Source organism: Schistocerca piceifrons, chromosome 1, assembly GCF_021461385.2.
Source record: "Schistocerca piceifrons isolate TAMUIC-IGC-003096 chromosome 1, iqSchPice1.1, whole genome shotgun sequence".
NCBI lineage: Eukaryota > Metazoa > Arthropoda > Insecta > Orthoptera > Acrididae > Schistocerca > Schistocerca piceifrons.
In genome coordinates this window covers 1,070,879,167-1,070,894,157 of record NC_060138.1, presented here as the reverse complement: position 1 = coordinate 1,070,894,157, position 14,991 = coordinate 1,070,879,167, and the positions used below count along the sequence as shown (strand labels likewise).

At 44.4% G+C, this 14,991-nt stretch overlaps 1 protein-coding gene across 1 annotated transcript in view; it reads right to left on the bottom strand.

The window, feature by feature from the left end:
* Nucleotides 1-13,214, bottom strand: part of LOC124797821 (solute carrier organic anion transporter family member 74D) — a 164,113-nt gene extending 150,899 nt beyond the window's left edge. Inside the window, exon 1 of the mRNA XM_047260853.1 lies at nt 13,104-13,214. The gene's annotated coding sequence lies outside the window, so the exon portion shown is untranslated. The remainder of the gene's footprint in view (nt 1-13,103) is intronic.
* Nucleotides 13,215-14,991: the final 1,777 nt, after the last annotated feature.

The window sequence follows — 14,991 nt, the reverse complement described above, 5'->3', positions numbered from 1 at the left end:
CCTCGAAGCTCCATGCAAGAAGTAAAACAGCTCACATCCATAGTGGAAAACTGGTTTGAACTGAGTTTTTGTAATTTAGAACACACAGACAAATTAAATTTATGATTTTTATTCGACAGAAACAATGCAAAGAAAATGAACTAAAGGAAGATGCCTCTGAATACACTGTAGGGGGCGACACAGTGGATCAAAGCGTTTAGTCTTGGTGTATTCACTGACTTATTGTCGCAGCCTTTTTCGGAATGGATCAATAGTTGTCTTAGATATTACGTCTTTACTTGCAGAAAATGTAATTCTCCTATTGCAGAGGAAAGGTTTTCGATGTAAATCACGAATAATTTGGCGGTTAAGATTTTTACTTGTTTAACACGTCCAAGCCCAAGAGGTGATCGTGTGTAACAGCATAATAGTTATAAATGCTAAAGTTTTATAAATTTAAGCAAAAATATAAGAATGACTGACAAGTTTGATTTGAAGTAATTATTACAAGCATTCTGGTTCTCACATGGGAAGTTAAGTCAGTGTTGACCACAAGTTCCCCGAAAAGTAGTTCAGTAACCTTACTGGAAATGTTTTTTTATTCTCGTAGAATGGTACCTGTCCTGCGCAAAATATGATAACTTGTTGATGCTTGGAGAGACAACATCGCGAAAACCAGTTACAGATGTCTGCCACTGATGCATTAGGTATACAGATGGTGTTAACCCCGTCTGCATGAGTGCCCGAATGTGATGCACTGAAGCACCGAAGCTGGTAACCATACAATATATGACACGATAAGGACGGCTGTAGGTGTTTCATTTTCTTAAAAAACCATTTGTAGTCAGTGATCGTTTCAGCTGATCTAGGGGACCTAGTCCATTCCATGGGAACACAGCCCACCCTATAATGCAGCCATCACCGGTTTGTACAGTGGCTTTGTGGGATTTGCTCCACATTCTAACCCTACCATCAGATGTTAGCAACTGAAATCGGGAGTCATCTGACCAGGCCACTGTTTTCGTCTAGGATCCAACTGATATGGTCACGTGCCCAGGAGAGGCGCTGCAAGCAATGTCGCGCTGTTGGCAAAGGCATTAGCGTTGGTCGTCAGCTGCCACAGCCCCTTAACGCCGTTACCGAGCGAGGTGACGCAGTGGTTAGCACACTGGGCTCGCATTCGGGAGGACGACGGTTCAATCCCGCGTCCGACCAGCCTGATTTAGATTTTCCGTGATTTCTGTAAACCACTTCAGGCAAATGCCGGTATGGTTCCTTTGACAGGGCACGGCCGACTTCCCCCTCCTTCCATAATTCAATGAGACCGATGACCTCGCTGTTTGGTCTCTTCCCCCCAAATCAGCCCAACCCTTAACGCAGTATTTCGCTGCACTGTCTTAACGAATACATTCGTCGTACGTTCTACACTGATTTATGCGGTTATTTCACTCAACGTTGTTTCTCTGTTAGCACGGACAACTCTTCTCAAACACTGCTGCTGTCTGTCGTCAAGTGGAGGCCGTTGGTCACTGCGATGTCCGTGATGAGAGGTACAGCCTGAAATTTGGTATTCTCAGCACATTATTTGCGCTGTGGATCTCGGAATATTGAATTCCCTAACGATATCTGAAATCGAATGCCCCCATGTGTGTAGCTCCAACTACCATTCCGCGGTTCAAAATATATTAATTTCCGTCGTGCGGCCATAAACAAGTCGGAAACCTTTTCACATGAATCACCTGAGTACAAATGACAGCTCCGCCAACGGACTGCCCTTTTATATTTCGTGTACACGATAACACGGCCACCGGTGTATGTGCATATCGCTATCCCATGACTTATGAAACTTCAGTGTACAATTGCAAGCAGACTCTCATAAAAGAAGACGATCTCATTTCGCAGTGTAAGTGACTGTGACGAGGGAGTGGAATTGAGGACCATCAACATTTTCACTTCCCCTAACTACAAAGAGACTGTGTGGTTTCGAATATAATGGAGAACATTGGCGCAAAGTCTGATGATGAGGAAGTGCAAGTTACCACTTCTTCTCCTCTTGTCGGTCAAATACCGGTGGTATAAATTTCTTTCACCGTCAGGTTTCGAACCAAATACCTTAGAATTGATTGCATAAACAAGCGTTAACGATCTCCCCTGCGGAGGAGAGTGGCAACAATCCCGGTACACAAAAAGAAATGCATTTAGGGACCACTCTACTTCATTTTTTCAAATTGAATAATCAGCTAAGGTGCCACGAAATAAGAAGCTTTATACTGAAGAGCTTCAGTCTAATATCCAACTTCTAAAAATATGTGTTATCGATAGTTGTGCCCCAAATTAATTTAATTTTGGGTATGCAATTTGTTACGCTATTTTAGAAAGTTCAAGAGCTTTAATGAACTGGAAATAACAGCCAACCAGCTTCAAAATAAAGGTTTATTAAACCTTGAAGCTGAGAGTGGTAGCCGCGCGGTCTGGGGCGCTTTGCCACGGTTCGTGCGGCCTCCCCCGTCGGAGGTTCGATTGCTCCCTCGGGCGTGGGTATGTGTGTGTCCTTAACACCTTAGCATAAGTTAGTTTAAGTTAGATTAAGTAGTGTGTAAGTCTAGGGACCGATGACCTCAGCGGTTTGGCCCCTTTGGAGCTTACCACTAATAAACCCTGAACATAGTTTCGACAGTTTTAAAGCTGTTTTCTTCAGAAAGTATTTTACGTAGAATCACATTATCTGTATCTAATGTGGGAGTCGCTGACTCTGTCTAGGACATGTGCGTGTCATCCTCTTAATCACCATTTAAAATACATTATTTAAAAGTAATCGATCTCTACTGCGGGGCTTTGTCTAAGACTTCTTAAAATATCACACATTTGCCATTGGATCCAATAACGTGTAGTGTGCCACTTCACAAATTTGTATATCGTAAATGACATTAATTACAAAAGCCGGTCGGTGCGGCCGTGCGGTTCTAGGCGCTTCAGTCTGGAACCGCGTGACCGCTACGGCCGCAGGTTCGAATCCTGCCTCGGGCATGGATGTGTGTGATGTCCTTAGGTTAGTTAGGTTTAAGTAGTTCTAAGTTCTAGGGGGCTGATGACCTCAGAAGTTAAGTCCCATAGTGCTCAGAGCCATTTGAACCAATTACAAAACATGGCATCGGATCCTACAGAGGCTAAATAAGTCACTTACATATCTAGTAACGTGCATATGCAGAATGTTAAGAAGTGCCTTACAACATGTAAGTAACGCAATTGTTTCAGCCAAAAGTATCAGAACTAGGTTGCATGAAATAGGCTTTAATGCCAGTCGACCTGTAAAGTTTTCAGGTGTGCGTTATGGAAATCATGCACGTCGTATTTTGAGGTGCCTACAACATCAAAATTGGGCAGTGGATCATGGAGACAAGGCGTATTTACAGTCGAATCACGCTTCAGTTGTCACCCAGGTTCAAGAAGTGTTCTCATACGGCGGCGACCACGTGACGCAGAAAGGCATGCAAACTTACAGGAGATCAACAAATTTCAAGGAACATTGTCTGGAGGGGAATGATGACCAATAGCAAAACGGACCTCGTTTTTCTAAGGGAAACACAGCGAGCAGATCTTTATATTCGAAACATTTTGCAACCTTTGGTACTTCCGATCGCTGAAGAGTATGAGCCTGAATTCATTTACATGTACGATGCCAGACCACATGTTGTCGGACTTGTGTCTGAAAGGTTTGAAAGACGCAATATTCAGGTGCTACAGTGGGCCGGTCACTCTCCAGATCTAATCCGCACAGAGCAGCTCTTGGAAAGCCTTCAAAGAAACCTTTCGGAGACTGCGGACAACATCCAGTGTCTGGATCAGCTATAAACTCGCAGAACATTCCTCAAGATGAGATGTTGTATCATACTTCGTGAATGAAAAGGAGTTGCAGAGCTGTACGTAACTCAAAACGAGGTCCAACGCTTACTGATGCAAAAAAAGTACTGACAACTGAGAGTGATAAGGTTTTATGGAAGTCTCAATTCTGTCTGTTACTTTACAATTCCATGCCCCTTATTTATTCTCTTCAATGGTTGAGTATTTGTACGAAGTTACGATATGTAATGAAATGATTGATTATTGTTACGTATACCATACACCTCCTAGATTTTATTTAAGAGAAAAATAGTTCTTTCCTTGGACGATTTTGATATGTGTAAATTCTATCAAAACACGGGGAAGAAAGGTTGGACGTAATGTCCGATTGGAATCAAGTACATTAGTAGTTCAGCTGAACGAATATGGAATTGGAATAGATATCAGCTGTGATAATATAGAAGAAACATCCTTACATTTGTCTGAAGTGGGAAGGCTGTTCGGATGGCCGAATGGTGATCTGAATCCCGATCGTTCTGCTTCTTTTTCTTGTGCTTTTATCCTGGATCGGTGTTGGATTGGTATGGTTGTTAACGGATTTGGCATGTTTGGTTTATAGGTTGCCTGATACACTTCCTGTCGCGTAGTCGTTACCCGATGGAGGGGACATGTGCACCCCAACCGTCTGGGTGTAGTGTTACACATGTGAAATAAGGAAAAGATTTCTAAATGTTTACGAATCATGCAACTGAGGCGGGACTTTGGTACCAGCTCGGTATTCTTCTACTGGGTTGGGGAGAACCGCCTGAAAACCACATTCAAGCTTCCAAGCACTCTGACCCTCGTCATTAACCTGCCAGTCGAATTCGATGTGGAGCCGGCTCACCTCCCAGTCTTGAAAGCAACGCTTTAACAAGCACGGCTATTGGAGCACATGTTTGAATCTCTAACCATCATCATCATCATCATCATTTAAGACTGGTTATGCCTTTCAGCGTTCAATCTAGAGCATAGTCCCCCTTATAAAATTCCTCCATGATCCCTTATTCAGTGCTAACATTGGTGCCTCTTCTGATGTTAAGCCTATTACTTCAAAATCATTCTTAACCGAATCCAGGTACCTTCTCCTTGGTCTGCCCCGACTCCTCCTACCCTCTACTGCTGAACAAATGAGTCTCTTGGGTAACCTTGCTTCTCCCATGCGTGTAACATGACCCCACCATCTAAGCCTGTTCGCCCTGACTGCTACATCTATAGAGTTCATTCCCAGTTTTTCTTTGATTTCCTCATTGTGGACACCCTCCTGCCATTGTTCCCATCTACTAGTACCTGCAATCATCCTAGCTGCTTTCATATCCGTAACCTCAACCTTGTTGATAAGGTAACCTGAATCCACCCAGCTTTCACTCCCATACAACAAAGTTGGTCGAAAGATTGAACGGTGCACAGATAACTTAGTCTTGGTACTGACTTCCTTCTTGCAGAAGAGAGTAGATCGTAGCTGAGCGCTCACTGCGTTAGCTTTGCTACACCTCGCTTCCAGTTCTTTCACTATGTTGCCATCCTGTGAGAATATGCATCCTAAATACTTGAAACCGTCCACCTGTTCTAACTTTGTTCCTCCTATTTGGCACTCAATCCATTTACATCTCTTTCCCACTGACATTACTTCCGTTTTGGAGATGCTGATCTTCATACCATAGTCCTTACATTTCTGATCTAGCTCTGAAATATTACTTTGCAAACTTTCAATCGAATCTGCCATCACAACTAAGTCATCCGCATATGCAAGACTGCTTATTTTGTGTTCACATATCTTAATCTCGCACAGCCAGTTTATTGTTTTCAACATATGATCCACAAATAATATGAACAACAGTGGAGACAGGTTGCAGCCTTGTCTTACCCCTGAAACTACTCTGAACCATGATCTCAATTTACCGTCAACTCTAACTGCTGCCTGACTATCCATGTAAAGACCTTTAATTGCTTGCAAAAGTTTGCCTCCTATTCCATAATCTCGTAGAACTGACAATAACTTCCTCCTAGAAACCCGGTCATATGCCTTTTCTAGATCTATAAAGCATAGATACAATTCCCTGTTCCACCCATAACACTTTTCCATTATTTGCCGTAAGCTAAAGATCTGGTCCTGACAACCTCTAAGAGGCTTAAACCCACACTGATTTTCATCCAATTGGTCCTCAACTAATACTCGCACTTTCCTTTCAACAATACCTGAGAAGATTTTACCCACAACGCTGATTAAAGAGATACCTCTGTAGTTGTTACAATCTTTTCTGTTTCCATGTTCAAAGAGTGGTGTGATTACTGCTTTGTCCAGTCTGATGGAACCTGTCCCGACTCCCAGGCCATTTCAATTATCCTGTGTAGCCATTTAAGACCTGACATTCCACTGTATTTGATGAGTTCCGACTTAATTTCATCCACCCCAGCTGCTTTATTGCACTGCAATCTATTGACCATTTTCTCCACTTCCTCAAATGTGATCCTATTTCCATCATCATTCCTATCCCATTGTACCTCGAAATCTGAAACATTACTGATCGTATTTTCACCTACATTGAGCAACTCTTCAAAATATTCCCTCCATCTGCCCAAGGAATCCACAGGATTCACCAGCAGTTTTCCTGAATTTCAACGTCTTTCTTCTCTCAGCACCGGTTTCTCTCCTCCACATGTAACAATCAGTACAACTACCTGAAGTTGAAACGATAGAATATTTATGGAACACCGTCAGTTCCTGCATCCCATATCTTGATTAAAGAATCTTTGTGTACTGAATGAAGCAGTGTGTTTATCATAAGCGACTTTTTTCTGATAGGTGTCCAATGCCTGACTCAAGTTACTTAGAAAACGTCGATAGCCACAGACATGTTATCGAAATAGAGCGCGCAAGACAGAAAGAAAAAACTATGCTTGCTACGACACGAGAAATGATTTTCGTGTGTGCTTGCTGTGATCGTGAAGACGCTCATAGGAATACCTCTTAGGTGTTTAATAGACGTCATTACCCGTATGTTCCAGCTGTCCATGTGCAAGATGCTTATTTACGGGGGGTACAGCGATCTCAAAAAATGGTTACAAGCACTATAGGACTTAACATCTAACGTCATCAGTCCGCTAGACTTAGAACTACTTAAACCTAACTAACCTAAGGACATCACACACATACACGCCCGAGGCAGGATTCTAACCTGCGACCGTAGTAGCCGCGTGGTTCCGGACTGAAGCCCCTAGAAGCGCTCGGCCACAGCGGCCGGCGTACAGCGATCTGATCACTGAGACACTCGCGTACAAATATCGTGTCTTGTCGACATCAGGGTTATCAGGCCTATAAGCTACTCGTAGTTTGGAGAACGTGAGGAGAGTAGTTGGTGGCTGACTGGTCAAGGGAACTCTGTCCGAAGTGACTTAGGGAATAAAAGAGAGTCTTAAACAGGACAACTGGATAGGGATACGAAATCCACCCTTTCCGATTATAATTTTCCTCTGCTCTGTCGGTCTAATTTAAATCATTGTGAAAGTCCACATCGGATTCCTTGATATTTAAGAAGATTGAGATGAACCTCTTTCTTAGTAGAAATATTAGTAATCCAGATGAACTGTATGTCCTTCTGTCCAGGTTCCACTGTTTACGAAAAAAAAACAGAAAAAAATCATCTGTGATGATCAAGATTGTGTTTTTATGCAGGTAATTATTTCATGTTGACCTGCTCGTTTAACATAAAAGAAGAACTCACTTCCTTTTTATTAATTTTATGTCGCACTGTTATTTTGAAACGTTCCCTAATTTCTTCGTTTCACACCATGCGTCTCAGTACTCCATTGTCACTGACCACGTGTAACTATGACGCTGTATCGTTGAATCATTGCAGTCATATACAAGGTCCAATCACGTTAATGTAACCACTGCCTATGTTCGGTGTCAACGTGCAATTACCACTTGCAGACGGCAGGTGGCAGCACTAGCAGTGGAGGGTATGTAAAGTGGGTTGGGAGGGACGCGGCAAATAGTGCACTCGTTGTGCGGAAACGGAGTGATTTTTCTGATTTCCAAGAGGGCGTAATCATTGTCTTTCGGGTCAAGGGAGAAACATTTCCGATAAACGGCTAAGTTTGTAAACTGTTCGGGTGGCACCATTGTTAAAATACACCATTCAAGGCAAAAGAGCGCTATCCAAAACAGGCGCTGAGGCAACTTTGGAGCACCACGGGCGAACAAGGGTGGACTATGGCTGCGAAGATATGCCCGGGACAATAGACGTGCTGTTGAGCAACTGACCGCCCAGATGAACCAAAGGGCTACCAACAATGTCTTCTCAACTACCGTTCAGCGAACGTAACCATTTTCCACGTATAAATGAGAACATGGATTTTCTTGAATTGCAGCGCCAGCTGCCAAGAATCAAAACAAATGTTTAAGACAAAATGTACGTAGTTTTTTATGTAGAATCTGATTCTGCAATAAAAAATGGGGGTTCCCATTTGAAATTTTAAAGTTGCCTCCCGCCCCACCCCCAGGGGGCTGGAGTGGCGGGCTAATTTTAGCACCAGCAGATGTTCCTCTCGAAAATAATCAACTTTGGATTCTACACATTTTTTCGCGTGAAGCTTATTTTTCGAGTTATTCTGGTTTGTCAACTTAAAACTTACACCCTGTATACCTTCTTTACTGTCATTTCTTGTTAACAATATCACTTATTCCCAAGAATTAGCAGCTTTCACTTAGTTAATACTTGGCAGAAATCCAGTCTACCTTTGGATCACATTTGCTTGACTCTTGCGCAGAAAGGTGTGCAGTACACTGCTGCATCCATTTTCAGTAAGTTACTGCAAGAATACAAAAACCTCAGCAGTAAGCCATGTGCTTTCAAATCGAAGCTGAAGAGTTTTCTCATGGGTCACTCGTTGTATTCTGTCGAGGAGTTCCTTGAAAAATTAAGTTGATTCCTGTGTTATAATGTTGATTGCCTTTACTTGAACTTATGGTTTTTTTTTGGGTTCATAAAACATTTTATTTTATATGGTATTAATTTTATGTTGTAATTTCTGTACTGACACGTTACATGATCTTGGAGATTTGCTCCTCAATTTGGTCCTACGGCACTAAACGTGTAAAATAAAATAAATAAAAACACAAGTATATATTTATCCTTCGGGACCATATTCAGGCTTTTGATGGATTTTCAGATTAATGTGACTGGACAGTGTAGAACTTTTCAGTTCTTACCGTACCGCATACAGTTTGATAGATTCGTTAAGGATTTTTATGACGCAGCAAGTGCGGAAATCTACTCTACTGCTTGCCGATTTTGTCGATGACGCCACATGTGAGTGGTACTGTTGCAACGTTTTCGATATAAAAGTCCGATGATAACTGGACACTCAAGACAATGCAGCGAGCAGTAACAGATTAGATAAGATGTACGTACAGCAACGGTTCACATAATAAGTCGATCATGAAATGTTGGAGAAAGTATATGTACTACTATACAGAATAATATCCACACTGCATATAGTAAGTGTTGCTGAATAAATGGGCAGTAACACCCATTATTGTAAGATTAGACGAACGCAGAACGATCACTGAATGCAGTCACATCCGTAAAATATCTAGGAGTATGCTTACGGAGAGGTTTACAAGTGGAACGGGCACATAAAACTAGTCGCAGCTAAGACAGATGCGACAGTGAGGTAGCGTAGTCCACCCACAAAGTGTGATTCGTGGCAGATAGGATTGATCAATGTAATACAGAAGACCCGACGAAGAGCAACGCGTTTCTTTACAGATTCATTTAGTAAGCGTGGAAGCGTCGCCACGGAGACGCTGAACTAGCTCCAGCGACAGACGCTGCAAGAGAAGCGTTCAAGCATTCTGCATTAGCATTTGGTTACTGTTGAAGTTGCCGCAGTGTATGTTTCTAGAAGAGTCAACCAACATATACCGTTCACCTGCATCTCCTCCCGTATCTCGAGAAAAGACATGAAGGTAAAATTAGAGAGATTCGAACTCACACAGAGGCTTACCTGCAATTGCTCTTCCCGTGAATCATTCGCAGCTGGAACTAGGAAAGGGGGAGGTAAAAGTGGTTTACAAAGTACCCTACGCCGCACACAGCTTGTGGAGTACTTATGTAGGTGTAGAATGCAGTATAGTTACGAACACAAGCTATTATCACTAAGCTGATTCTTAATTTCTTCTATGCAACTTGTTAGACGTATTGCTATTGCTTGACTTGTAACTGTCGTATCTCATGTTAAATGTAGATATTACTGTAACATCTGTGTCGGTACGAAAACATGTTGTAACATATGCAGGTGGCCTGTTTATATGCAAGATGGAGTCTGCTGGCACAAATCTTGCCAGGATAAGTAAATAAATGAAATGTGGTACTGGACTTTGCTAAAAGGTGACGTACGGAATTCTACATGTACACGTGTACACCGCAACCACAATACGATATGTTGCGGAGGGTACAACATAGTGTACCAGCCTGACTCCTCCCTCCCACCGCAACCCCTGTAAGTTCAAATGGTGAAATGTGTGTGAAATCTTATGGGATTTAACTTCTAAGGTCATCAGTCCCTAAGCTTAACACTACTTAACCTAAATTATCCTAAGGACAAACACACACACCCATGCCCGAGGGAGGACTCGAACCTCCGCAGGAACCAGCCGCACAGTCCATGACTGCAGCCCCCCTGTAAGTATTCATTCACACACGGTACGCTGGAAGAAAGACCTCGTAACCCTTCTGTCCGGTCCTGTGCCCTTTATCCAGTCAGTGCAGGGTCGACATTCGTATGTTATTTCTCTCAGTCATCGGAGAACCAAGCATACCCGGATGTCGGCTATTATTACGGTGGGGTTGCCATTCCTAAAGGCATTTTAGAACTACTAAATGGTTCAAATGGCTCTGAGCACTATGCGACTTAACTTCTGAGGTCATCAGTCGCCTAGAACTTAAAACTAATTAAACATAACTAACCTAAGGACATCACACACATCCATGCCCGAGGCAGGATTCTAAACTGCGACCGTAGCAGGCTCGCGGTTCCGGACTGAAGCGCCTAGAACCGCACGGCCACTCCGGCCGGTTTTAGAGCTACTGCCAGCTGGGACGGGATGTGGGAACCAGCCCAGTATTTGACGAGGTGGATCTGGAAAACCGCCTAAAAAACATACCCGGGCTGTCTGGCACCCCAGCCCCCGTCATTAAACCGCGACGCGAATTCTAACTGAGGGCCGGTGAGCCTCTTCGTGTCTCGGAACCGGGCTCTATAATGCACTTGGCTAATCAGACGGGTTGTCCTAACTCTTTTGTGTGAACAAATATTTTTGTAGTTTTCTCGTTGTCATTACGCTGACGAAACAACACTGTGAGGAACCGTGTAGGTCCTCATAGGACTACAGACGTCACCGCCTGGTGATTTACATACAATGCCAAAGCAGCCGCTCTGTCACACTATCTTGAGGCACGCAGTATGCTAGCTTTGGTTCTTACGGTGCCTCCCCTTTTATTTATTTATTTAATCTTCAAATTCCGTGGGACCATGCTAGCCACAAAACTTGGATGTGGAACAAATCAGTACGTAGTTCACAAAATGCCGATTAGAAAATATGTAAACGAAAGAGTTAATAAAACACGAAAAAACTGTAACGGAGCATAGGAATAAATAACACATTAAATAAAAAAGTTTTCAACTACTGAGAGAAATTGCTGTAGAAAATGGAATGAATGTGCCAAGAAAGACGTACTACGTTCTCGGATGTCGTCAATGTAGTCACATGTGTGTTAGCGTAGTAGGTTCGAAATCGCAGCCCGCTCCTTCTGCTCAGTTTATGTTTCTTTCGACGACCAGCGAGTTGGACAAAATTCCACTAGGTGCAGTTAATATCAGTTCTCTTTAAATGTGTATAAGTGTAAGACTGTGTGTGACAAAGAGGAAGATCCCGATTGTTGCCGAATGCAAGATTAGTGGTGAACGTCTTGAGCACATCACATTGGGTAAGTATTTAGAGAAAATAATAATTAGCATGGCGAAATGCAAGGACCGTGTAAAATCAGTGTTACGAGAAGCGAAAGGCAACCTTAGATATATTGGAACGGAAAATGCAATCGGTCTGACATACAAGACGATAGTGTGATCAATTCTAGACTACTCTGTTTGGAGTACTTATCAAGGCATTGGAAGAGACATAGAATTCAGAGACGGGCAGCTAGAAGCGTAGCAGCTCGGTATAGGCTCATCGAAAGTCTAACAAAAGTGTTCGAGGAATTAAAATGGGAATCGCTGGAAGAAGGTAACCTCGTTGGCTGAATTTGGAGAACATGTATTCGAAGAAGAGTCAGCGTCCATTAATCTGCAACCATAGTATATTTCGTTAACTGACTGTTCCGCTGGTGCTTGGCAAAATATTTTATACATTAGAATCGAAAACTCGCGACGCTTACGCATGGGTAAGACGAAGGGGAAGACGCTAAAAACTTAAATTAATACGGCAGTTGCCAAACTCATAGCGATCAGCCACTTAATGCTACAACTACTGAACGAGAGATTTACTGGAATTACAGGAAATCATTTCGAAGTGTATGACAATTCCGTAATGAGTAAAAACTGTGTATTCTAGATTCCACAGGGCGGAGACAAATGCCCTCTTATCCCCGCCCCTCACCCCACCTTGCGGACGCTTACAAACTTGTGTAATATCCTACAGTAGGCAGTATTGCAGAACGTTACACAGGAGTTGTGTTTCATTCGTAATCGTATATTTCACTCAGGGATCACGAGTGTAAGATAAGAGCGATTAGGACGCATGCACAGTTATATAGACAGTGATTTTCTCTTGGCTTAATACTCGAATAGGACAGAAAATCGATAATATTGTACGGAGTAGCCTCCGCTGTGCACTGTACTGTGACCCGCGGAGTATAAGTGTACATGCAAAACCGAAGGCTGCTGTATCTGGACTAGCCTTCGCAGCGACTTGCGAAGAGTAAATAAATTCACACCTGGGCGGCAGCAGTTACGTAAGGAGATGCCTGCACAGATGCAGTGACCACCGATCAGCGTCGGTCGTGTCTCTCTCGCACTACTAATAGTTTGGAATGCAGTACCTCCCAGCGTTGCAGACTTTCTCGTAGTGTATAGCACTGAAACCTCGCCCAGCCTGACACAAGCTGTGCTGGGTGATATCTGCCCACTCGTTTGCTCAACCGCGAAAATGCGTTCGGCGCGTCGCGCGGGCTGTCACTCACCGGCAGGTAGACTGCGGAAGAGCGGCGGCTTGCAGACAGAAGGCGTGTCTCGTGTCCCGGCGAGGCGCGGCTGCAGCAGGCACCTACCGTCCGCCCGGCCGCAAGCGCGATCACACACTGGGCTGCCGGCCGACCGCGACTACGACTGGGGGCCGTTCGGTCCGCGTCGCGCCGACTGACGCACACGCTGCCGCCACGCGCCTGCGAGAGGAAGCGCTTATCGCGGCTCATCTGGCCCCCTCCACACCCCCGCGCGGCCGGCGACACCTGCGGCAAAAAGCGGCGCCGTGGGGCAGGCCAATGCACGAGACTCAGAAGTCAATAAATACAGGCGCCCAGGTAGATGCCGTGCTCCTTGACGTCCGGAAGGCGTTCGAGACAGTTCCGCACTCCCACCTGATGAACAAAATACGAGCGTACGAAATATCAGACCGACTGTGTGATAGAATTGACGAGTTCCTAGTAGGACTGTTTGATATTTTTAAAGGTATCGGAAATCCGATGTATCGATATTTAAAGTAATATCATTATGGGCCGTAGATAAATGGAAAATATTGTCGAACATCGAAATATCGACGGATAAAATATCGACTTACCGGCCAAAAAAGTGTCGGCTGCACAGTGTAAATGGTTGGTGGATTGAGGGAGGGGACCAAACAGGGAGGCCATCGATCCCATCGGATTAGGGAAGGGTGGGGAAGGAAGTGGGCCGTGCCCTTTCAAAGGAACCATCCCGGCCTTTGCCTAAAGCGACTTAGGGAAATCACTCCAACGGCCTTGCCGCAGTGGTGTCGCCGGTTCCCGTCAGATCACCGAAGTTAAGCGCTGTCGGGCTGGGCTAGCACTTGGATGGCTGTCCATCCGGTCTGCCGAGCGCTGCTGGCAAGCGGGGTGCATTCAGTTCAAAAAATGGCTCTGAGCACTATGGGACTTAACTGCTGAGGTCATCAGTCCCCTAGAACTACTTAAACCTAACTAACCTAAGGACATCACACACATCCATGGTCGAGGCAGGATTCGGACCTCCGACCGTAGCCGTCGCGCGGTTCCAGACTGTAGCGGCTAGAACCGCTCGGCCACCCCGGCTGGTGGTGCATTCAGTCTTTGTGAGGCAAACTGAGGATCTGTTTGATTGAGAAGTAGCGGTACCGGTCTCGTAAATTGACATACGGCCGGGCGAGTGGAGTGCTGACCACATGCCCCTCCATATCCCCATCCAGTGACGCCTGTGGGCTGAGGATGACACGGCGGCCGTCGATACCGTTGGGCCTTCGTAGCCTGTTTCGGGCGGAGTTTAGTTTAATTTTAGGGAAATCACGGAAAAGCTGAATCAGGATGACCGGACGCAGATTTGAACCGTCGTCCTCCCTGAAGGCGAGTCCAGTGTGCTACCACTGCTCCTCCAAGCTCGGTGTAAATATCCTACCTAGAGCTGTATATTCAAGTATTGACTTATTATTAAATATTCTGACCTCAACAAGCTAGCAGATTGCTTATCCCCCTTGGAGCAAGAACTGAAAGGAAAACGATGCACGTTCACGCTTGGCGATAATCGCTTTGCTAACAGTGGTAACTGCAGGTAAGTGGCACAATAAAACGTGTCCGATGGGCCCGTCGTTCGGTATCGTCACATATCGGATTTGTCCGGAACACTTCATATCGACTTACCTATGTTTTTTTTTCTGCAAACGAGAGCGACCTAGCAGTTGTAGTGTCAAAATTGCGTGGTGAAGTGAAACATTGCGCCGAGAGACGATTACATCAGCGTTTCCCCTCAAATGTCTCCACCCATCGCGAAGACCAGTCTTATCGTTTAGATTCTTGTTCATCAGTTCCAACAAATGTTTTTGAGGATGCCGATGTAAAGATATAGCACACTAGCTGCGTT